At 38.9% G+C, this 10,114-nt stretch overlaps 1 pseudogene; it reads left to right on the top strand.

The window, feature by feature from the left end:
* LOC102812677 overlaps window positions 1-6,955 on the top strand; it is a 25,922-nt pseudogene extending 18,967 nt beyond the window's left edge.
* The last annotated feature ends 3,159 nt before the right edge of the window (window positions 6,956-10,114 follow it).

The following is a 10,114-nucleotide window of genomic DNA, read 5'->3' as shown; positions in this document are numbered from 1 at the left end:
GACCTCATTCATCGTCAAAAAGAACATATGGTTTACTATGCCAAGCATGAGAAATTGAAGAGAAATTGGACCTCATTCATCGTCAAAAAGAACATGTCTGTGATAGGATATTATTTATATACCTATAAAGGATAGCAGTTAATACCACTATTATTCAAATCTAAGCTGCAACTACTAAAGCCATTGAGGATGAAACTGAAGAATTCTACAAATGTCTTCAATTTGAAATTGGTCTAACAAGCAATCAAGACATATTGATAACTACTAGAAATTGAAATGTGAATGTTGGAAACAAAGAAGAAGGATCAATAGTTGGAAAATATGGCATTAGTGATAGAAATTATGCTGGAGATTGTTCAATAGAAATTTCAAGACCAACAACTTATTCATTTAAAATACCTTTTATAAACAACGTAAAAGATAACTATACCCATGGACCTTACCAAATGGAATATATAGGCATCAAACTGACTACATCTGTGGGAAGAGATGATGGAGACGCTCAATATTATCAGTCAAAACAAGGCCATTGGCCAACTGTGAAAAGTCCATCAATTGCTCATATGTAAGTTCAGACTGAAGTTTAAGAAAATTAAAACAAGCTTCAGAGTGTCACACTATGACTTTGAATATATACCACCTGAATTTTTTGACCATTTAAGAATAAAGTAGATGCATTAGGCATTAATGACTGAAGATCAGAAGAATTGTGGAAAGACATCAAGAATAGCATACACGCATATAATGAAACATCATTCAAAAATAAAAAAACAGGAAAGGAAGAAAAGACTAAAATGGGTGTCAGAAGCGAAGCTAAGGCAACTGGTGAAATGAAGAAGTACAAGGGATGAACAGAAAAGTTCAAAGGGTAACTCAAGAAGACAAAGTACAGAATGATAATGAAATATGCAAAGACTTGGGATTAGAAAAGCAAAAGAGAAGAATACACTTAGCATTTATCAAGCTGAAAGAATTAAAGAAAAATTCAAGTCTCCGCTTGCTGTATCACTTAACAACAACAATGGGTAAAATATTAAATGATGCAGAAAGCATCAAAAGAGGATAGAAAGAATACACAGGGTAACTGTACCAAAAAGAATTGGTCAGTTTCAACATTTCAAGAGGTAGCATATGTACAAGGACTGATGATATTAAAGGAAGAAATTCAAGCTGCACTGAAGGCATTGGTGAAAAACAAGACTCCAAGAATTGATATATACAAATTGAAATGTTTCAACAAACTCTTATAGCACTGGAGATGCTCATTCATCTATGCCAAGAAATTTGGAAGACAACTACCTAGGCAAGCGATTGTAAGAGATCCATATTTGTGCCTATTCCAAAGAAAGATGACACAACAAAATGTGAAACTCATCAAACAATACCATGAATATCACATGCAAGTAAAATTTTGCTGAAGATGATTCAAAAACAGTTGCAGCAGTACATGGACAAGGAACTATCAGACATTCAAGCCATAATCAAAAGAGAATGTGCAACAAGGGATATTGCTGGTGTCAATAGATCTTGGCTGAAAACAGAGAATACCAAAAAAATGTTTCCTTGTGCTTTATTGACTATGAAAAGACACGTAGTTTTGTGTATCATAACAAAATATCAATAGCATTGTGAATAATGGGTGTTCCAGAACACCTAATTGTGTTCATGAAGAACCTGTAAAAAGACCAAGAGGCAGTTGTTAGAACAAGGGGATATTGGATGATTTAAAATCAGGAAAGCTATGTGCCAGGTTGTATCCTTTCACCATACTTATTTAATATGTATGCTGAACAAATAATCCAAGTAACTTGATTATATGAAGAAGAAGGCGGTATTAGGATTGGAGGAAGACTAACCAACAACATGTGATATGCAAATGACAAAACACTCCTTTCTGAATCGTTAAGTGCCATCAAGTCAGTTCCAACATGTAGCAGCACTGTATAGAGTTTCCAAGGAGCTGCTGGTGAGTTTAAACTGCTGACCTTGTAATTTAAACCATCCTTGCCATCCAGTGTTTTATCCCACAGCACTACACCAGGACTTAAAAATTTTACTGATGAAAATCAAAGACTAGAGCTTTCAATATGGATTGCACCTCAGTGTAAAGAAAACAAGAATCCTCACCATTGGACCAATAAATAGCATCATGATAAAAAGAGAAAAGACAAAGTATCACAAACTTAATTTTGCTTGGATTCACAATCAATGCTCATGAAAGCAGCAGTCAAATAATAAACTATATATTGCATTAGGCAACTCTGCTGCAAGAGACCTTTTTAAAGTGTTAATGAGCAAAGATGTCAGTTTGAGGACTAAAGTGTGCCTGACCCAAGCCATGATATTTTCAATTACCTCATATGCACGAGAAAGTTACACAATGAGTAAAGATGACCACAGAAGAAATAAAATTATGGTTTGGGCAAAAAATATTGAAAGTATCATTAAATCCCAAACAAATCTGTGTTGGAAAAAGTATAGCCAGAATGCACTTTAGAAGTGTGGATGGCAAGAATTTGTCTCATTTGCATTGGATGTGTTGTCAGGAGGGAACAGTCCCTGGAGAAAGACATTATACTAGGAAAAGTTAAGGGGCAGCATGAAAGATGAAGACCCCCAAAAAGATGGATTGACACAGTGGCAGCAACAATGCTAACAATCTTGAGGATGACACAAGACCAGGCATTGTTTTGTTTATTGCATATAGTCACTATGAGTCCTACTGACTCTGAGGAGGTAGCTCTTCCTCAGTTGTATTTTGAATGCTTCCAACCTGAGGCACTTATCTTCAGACATTGTATCAGAAAACGTTTTACTGGCATTCAGAGTGTGCCACCTATTCCTTCTTCCTAGTCTGTTAGTCTGGAAGGTCTGCTGAAGCTGTCCACAATAGTGACCTTGCTGGTATTTGGAACGTCAATGCTTCCAGCATCACAGCAACACACAACCCACCACAGTACAGCAGTGATAGACATGTGAGGTTCCTAGTGCGAGTCCATCTTAATCTGGAAACTCAACTGAAACCTGATCAGCATCATAAATCACAGCCATTAAGTTGATTCCAATTCATAGACACCATATATAGGGTTTCTGAGACTACGTCTTTATAGGAACAGACTGCCTCATCTTTCTTTCACAGAGTGTGGGGTTGAACTACTGAAGCTGTGATTAGCAGTTCAGTGCTTATCTTACAGCACCAGCAGGGCTCCTTGTACAGCATCATAGCAATACAGAAACCTCCACCTACAGATGGCTCACATGTGATGCATTGAATGGAAACTGAAGCTGTGTCACCTGCAAGAAAGTAAGACTTTTACAACTAAACCACAATTGCAGTGAGATCAGTTATTTAGCCAGAAGCCTTGCAGAGCAAAAATCTGTGCAAGTGTCTCAAAAATGGTTTCTTTGTGTGTATCTTTTAAGTTCATTAAATACATTTGATATAAAATTATTTTAATTTGTGTTTTAATTCAGTAACTACATTTAAATGATGCTCTAGTTCCAAGACCATGTACCAAGCCACAAACATATGATGAGAAAGCAGGAGGGATGTTCCTTAAAACATTTGTTGTTGTTGTTAAGTGCCGTTGAGTTGATTCCGACCCACAGCGACCCTGTATAGGGTTTCCAAGGAGCAGCTGCTGAGCTTGAGCCACTGACGTTGCAGTTCAAACGACTTTGCAGGCTGACACATTAGTCTACAGAGCCACACCTTTAAAACATTCAGTATCACTAAATATCTCATTTAACCTAAATTTTCTGTCATTTGGATTAATGTCAAAGCTTTGTAGAAATGTGAGCCCAATAGGGTGTAGAAATTATTCAGTTAAACCGATGAAAGAAAATCTTGTCTTGGCCAAATGTGAACTATAAGAAATACCAAATTCATGGAGATTATAATTACATTGTGTCATTTACAAGATACTTTGAAGTTCAGTTCCAACTAACTTCTGATTATGAGCCCAGGGAAAGAGGCACAGAGGCACAGTGGCATCTGTGTTAGCATAGTGGGTAGTAGATCAAACCACAATGTATTTTATTCAGGCAGCATAGTTACTAGATGGGTGTCCCTTAGCTCATCCAATCAGGACTCCAGGATGGTGACTACAAAGCCTTTGACATCTATCTGTCCAATCAGCATCCTCTGGGACTGAAGCAAGAGTGGCTTTAGACTCACAGGATTGTGTGGAGAACAGAAGACTGTCTGAACTAATTCTCCCTAGATGCTTACAAACCCTCCCTATGTGAAGATTTCTATCTTCAGCCTTGCCTTTGACGATTATGTATACTTTGGTTTCCATAGCTTTAGGCAAAAGCGGTCCACTTTCTGCCCTAAGAGTTTTGCCATTTGCCATTCTGTGTTCATGTACTTGTAAGGTATCATTGCATGGATAGATCATATAAACTTTCCTACAGAAATGTGGAAAATGAAAACTTCTTATAGAATCATTTATAATGTACATTCTACCTCAGTTCTTCAGAACTGCTTGTAGACCTGCTGAGACAGCCCTAATCTGAGAGGCTCTGGGAAAGTAGACACAGTTAGAGGGAATTAATAATAAAGCAAAGGGATGTGAATAGAGGGTACAGTCTGCGATATCCAAAGAGGTCCATACTGCTTCAAGTCTTGATAGACAGCAACATCTGGTCTCTCAGAAGTCCTTTCATATTTGTTGTTTTAGCTGTAGGAAATTTATAAGGCCTGACAAAATGTGTTCTCAAGATATTGTCTGGCAATCAATTAAATATAGTAGAAAAAAATGTTTCCTTTTGTTTCACTAGGGTACATGTCAATAACTTTTATATTCCAAGGGTGAAGTAGGAAGGGAGCGTAAGGTTGCAATTGAAGGTAAAGCAGTAGGAGATAGAAAATTCATTTGCCATCTGAAGATGATCTTTTTGCTGTGATCTTTTCTTCATCACAAGTTTATTTCTTTCCAGTGGTGAAGAACAATGAATTTTACTGTTTGATTTTCCTCTCTATGTTTTATTAATAACATTGAAATAGTAGCCAGAAGCCAGGAATATAATCAAAGCACTAGGTGTACTGAGATTATACTTACAATTAAATTGACAAGATGAAGAACTTATAAGAAAATTATCCAAAAATCATTCTGTTATTTTAAAATAAGTACATCTGGTTTCCTTCTCCCATCAAGAAATTGGGTTTTCCTTTCTTATCTCATCTCCCACTCTACTGATTCCCCTTATTCCTTTTTCTTACTCAACATTCATCTAGATCTTTTAAGACATGCACAAAAGTTCATTTTGCATATGGTCATAGCTACATGTCTTTATACATAGACCTGAAATATACAGAGGCATCACCAATTTTTAAAAGCATACAAAATAATACTTCATATTCTTGTTTTAATTACTGTCACATTGCATTTTGCAAGTAAAACTTTACTTTTTCTTTGGAGCAATACATTTTACAAATTTTGCTAAATTTTTCTATTTAGTCCCTTACTTTGACATTCCCAGGAATCTCTATATTTTCTTTGTTTCCTCTTTAAGAAGAAGATAATATGTCATAGCTCTCCCTTTGACTAGGAATATCTGTATAATTCAAAAGGTTTTCTGAGGCAAGCTGATGGGTCATCTGAAATGTACCCTGGATAAGTCTTCCCTTTGATAATTTGATAATGGAATTTTAGAACAGGAAGAAAAGACCTCAAAAAAGACATCTAGGAGCAGGCGAGGCGATTACTAAGCAGCCGCGAACCCGGCGGGCGGCGGGCGCTCACACCGTTGGGGAGAAACCCGGGACGAGCTCACTGTGTACTTGGGCAAGCGGGACTTTGTAGATCACCTGGACAAAGTGGACCCTGTAGATGGTGTAGTGCTTATGGACCCTGAGTACTTGAAGGACCGCAAAGTGTTTGTGACCCTCACCTGCGCCTTCCGCTATGGCCGTGAAGACCTGGATGGGCTGGGCTTGTCCTTCCGCAAAGACCTGTTCATCGCCACCTACCAGGCCTTCCTCCCAATGCCCAACCCACCCCGGTCCCCCACCTGCCTGCAGGACTGGCTGTTGAGGAAACTGGGCCAGCATGCCCACCGTTTTTTTTCCCCACAATACCCCAGAATTTGCCCTGTACTGTCACACTGCAGCCAGTTCCAGAGGACACAGGGAAGGCCTGTGGGGTAGACTTTGAGATTCGAGCCCTCTGTGCCAAATCACTAGCAGAGAAAAGATAAAAGAGGAACTCTGTGCGACTGGTGAACCGAAAGGTGCAATTTACCCGGGAGAAACCCGGCCCCCAGCCTTCAGCCGAAACCACACGCCACTTCCTCATGTCTGACTGGTCCCTGTACCTCGAGGCGTCCCTGGACAAGGAGCTGTACTACCATGGAGAGCCCCTCAATGTCAATGTCCACGTCACCAACAACTCCACCAAGACTGTCAAGAAGATCAGAGTCTCTGTGAGACAGTACCCTGACATCTGCCTCTTCAAGCACCGCCCAGTACAAGTGTCCCGTGGCTCAAATTGAACAAGATGACCAAGTGTCCCCCAGTTCCACGTTCTGTAAGGTGTACACTATAACCCCTCTGCTCAGTGACAACCGGGAGAAGCGTGGCCTTGCTTTAGATGGGAAACTGAAACACGAGGACACCAACCTGGCTTCAGGCACCATAGTGAAAGAAGGTGCCAACAAGGAGGTGCTGGGTATCCTGGTATCCTACAGGGTCAAGGTGAAGCTGGTCGTGTCTCGAGGCGGGGATGTCTCCGTGGAGCTGCCTTTTGTTCTTATGCACCCCAAGCCCCATGACCACATCATCAGCCACCCCAGGCCCCAGACAGCGGCTCCTGAAACAGATGTCTCTGTGGACACCAACCTCATTGAATTTGAAACCAACTATGCCACAGAGGATGACATTGTGTTTGAGGATTTTGCCCAGCTTCGGCTGAAGGGGATAAAGGACGAGGACTATGACGACCAATTCTGCTAGGAGGGGACTCGCAGGAGGGAGTGGATGGTGCTGGGAGGAGAGGTAGGGATAAGACCAAGATTCCCACTCTTGTTGGGAATGGGGGCGGTTCCAGACCCAGACTATCTTCCCTTCCCCTCCATCCAGCAGCTTCCTCAGACAACCCCTTCCCTTCCTCTCCTCATCCTTCCAGATATGCACTGGACCCATCTCCTGTTGAAAGTTGGCATTAATTTCTTGGCTATAGCTGTGCCTCCCCAACCTCCCAGTGGTGGCAAGCTGTGTTTCTACTTACATATTTTGGAGGGGGAGATGCTAAAAATGGGAGTGATAGTTGGGAAAGGGGAAAAAAAAAAAAAAAAAGAACCCCCACATTCCGCCTTCCACCCATACCTGTCACTCCCTTGTCTCCCATTCCATTCAAGAGGAGACCATTTGGGAGGACAGGGCTATTTCTTTGTTTCTGAGCATAAAGAAGAAAACAAACCTTTTAATAGGAAAAAAGAAAAAGACATCTAGGCAAGTATTTCCCACAGTGTTTTATAGTAAAAGTTACAAACTATGGAAATGGAGATCATGCCGTCATGAAAATATGGTCCCTGGTATGTATTGCACTGGAAGTATACAAGTAGACATCTATTATTTGATGTATATTTATTTACTTTCAGGGTTCCTTTTTGATTATTGTAAGTGAAACTGTTTTTGCAATGGTAGGGTTTACAGTTTCCTTTGCAAATATACATGCAGTTGTGTGCTCTTACCTGTTTGGATAACTTCCAATCACATATATGTCTGTAGTCCCATAGAATTATTATAGAGTTCAAAATCCTGATCTGTAAACAGAAGGAACATAGTGGACGTAATCAGACAAAGCAAAACCAACAGATTCCACACAAAACATGTGTATCTCATGTCTCTTGTATATAAAGTGATTGCACTGCCAGACACTTAATGACACATTACATATATAACCTATAATATGTATGTAGCAATAGTCAAAATAAACACCTATGTATATACAGTACGTTCTATCCATTTTAACATTGAATTTTCCCAACACAAGTTACAATTTTATGAAATAACAGTATATGATTCTTCTCATAGACAGTAGCATCAAGTCTCATGCCTTTCATGTCTCTTGGGTGTTGTAGTATTATCTGTTTAATTTTCTTTCTAAAATCTTATTGTGAAGTATATCCTGGTTCCTAAATACAACAAAACCATGCTAGTAATAGTAGCAGCAAGGGGAAATGGGGAAATATGTGTTTGGAAGCGAAAAAAATAGTTATTAAACAATGTAAAGGTGAAAATTCAGTGAATGCTATTCCTCAAGAGTTAGGCAAATCTGTTTGCTAAGTATATAATATACTAGACTGCAAGGTTACTTTGAACTGCAAGGTTGGCAGTTTGAACTCACCAGCTGCTCTTCGGAAACCCTATACAGGGTTGCTATGAATTGGTACCAACTCAAAGGTACTAAATAACAAGTATGGTGTTCATACAATGTTCAAATCATAGAACAACTGATTTCATAGTGTATCATGGATGTTAAGGAAAAAACACATTTACATATATACACGAAGCAATGAAATATGATAGGTAAATGAATGAACAGTTATGTGAACATTTAAACACCGTTAAAGAGTATATAAATAACAAAATTTTGTGAAACAAATTTTAGGCCTATCATCATATTTCATATATGAGAACCAGCAAGATGAAGTGATTTGCCCGGAATTTTCCAATCTAAGAGCAGTATCCAGACCTCCTAGTAATGTTCTTTGCTTATATCAACTGTACCACCTCTTTGGAGTCCTGGTATGGCCCTGTGGGTTAAAGTGCTGCACGACAAAGTCAGTTTGAACCGCAAGATTGGGAATTCAAGCTCACAAGTCACTTCTCAGAAACCCTATACGGGGTCACTATAATTCAGAACCAACTTGACAGCACTTAACAACAACAACAACACCTCTTTAATCTCTCTTTCAATAAGAATTTCATTCCCATGTTGGGAGTAAGATGAAGTCAAATCTTGTGAATGTGAAACGTGGCAAATTTGAGTGAATGTGTTAAAAGTTTCTTCCTTTTCAGAAGTAGCTGTCTAACTCATCAGAGGTAGAAAAATTAAGTTGCTGTCCTTCACTTTCCCACAGATGATTATTATGCCATTTCTTGTGGGTGCACTGAGCCAGAACTACAGAGATAATAGGTTATTATAGGAAAAATTGGCTTTGACATTTGTATGATAAATTTGGAGTCAATTAGATGAAAAATACTCCATTAGATAAAGTGAGTGTACCAATTACTATGAAGATGGCCTACTGCTAATAATATAATTGAAATTTAGAGCGAGGAAGGTTCAACCCTCCAGAAACTGAGTGCATCAGGGACAGTAATACAACCGTGTAAACATTTGTGCTTTCAGCCATTTTCAGAATTTTCCTTAATAGAATGTTATTTTCATGTGTATATTAAGACCCCACCCTGTCATTAGTTCCAAGATGTTGCACTTCCTTGCCATAAAAATTAAAAATCATGAAACTGCTTCACTTCTCTACATTATCATTCAAGACATGCAGACATGGAGCACTGGTGACTCAGAGACCATAGTTTTGAGATAAAAAATCATGCCTATAGCCAGGTAAGTAATGATTGCTTTTTAGTTCATCTTGGAAGGGAATATTTTTAACTCACCAACAGGGGAAAAAGAAACTCATCCCCATAGTGTGCTTTCTACAGCTGTGAAGTAGCTATCGGTGGCCGGCTGCCAAGGCGCTTCAATCTCAATTGAACAAAACGGGAACAAGTGTGTTCTAAGAAACAATCCTGCAAAAGGATAGCCTGGTATTGAATTCTTTTTCATCTACAATGATTTTGTGGCCCATATGAATTTAAAATGTAAAATGAAATATTTATCAACAATCAAAAACAGGCATGTCCAACTGCGTTATCTGAATTCAATGCTTCTTTCATCTCGGAGAATAGAAAGCTGCTTCAGAGGAACGTTCACCCTGCTTCAGTGAAGGTTCCTTTCTAGAACACACTATAAAATTTTAACCCTGTCAGTTCAAAGGGGCATTTCTAGAGAATTTTACTTCCCACTCAAGTGAGAATTCAACACATGGTACTCATTATCTTTATTCTAAGAATCAAAAATATTTTTAAATTATTGAAATATAA

The sequence above is a fragment of the Chrysochloris asiatica genome, unplaced genomic scaffold (genome assembly GCF_000296735.1).
Source record: "Chrysochloris asiatica unplaced genomic scaffold, ChrAsi1.0 scaffold00108, whole genome shotgun sequence".
NCBI lineage: Eukaryota > Metazoa > Chordata > Mammalia > Afrosoricida > Chrysochloridae > Chrysochloris > Chrysochloris asiatica.
The sequence above is the reverse complement of the archived record's forward strand: the minus strand, read 5'-3'. Positions and strand labels throughout refer to the sequence as shown.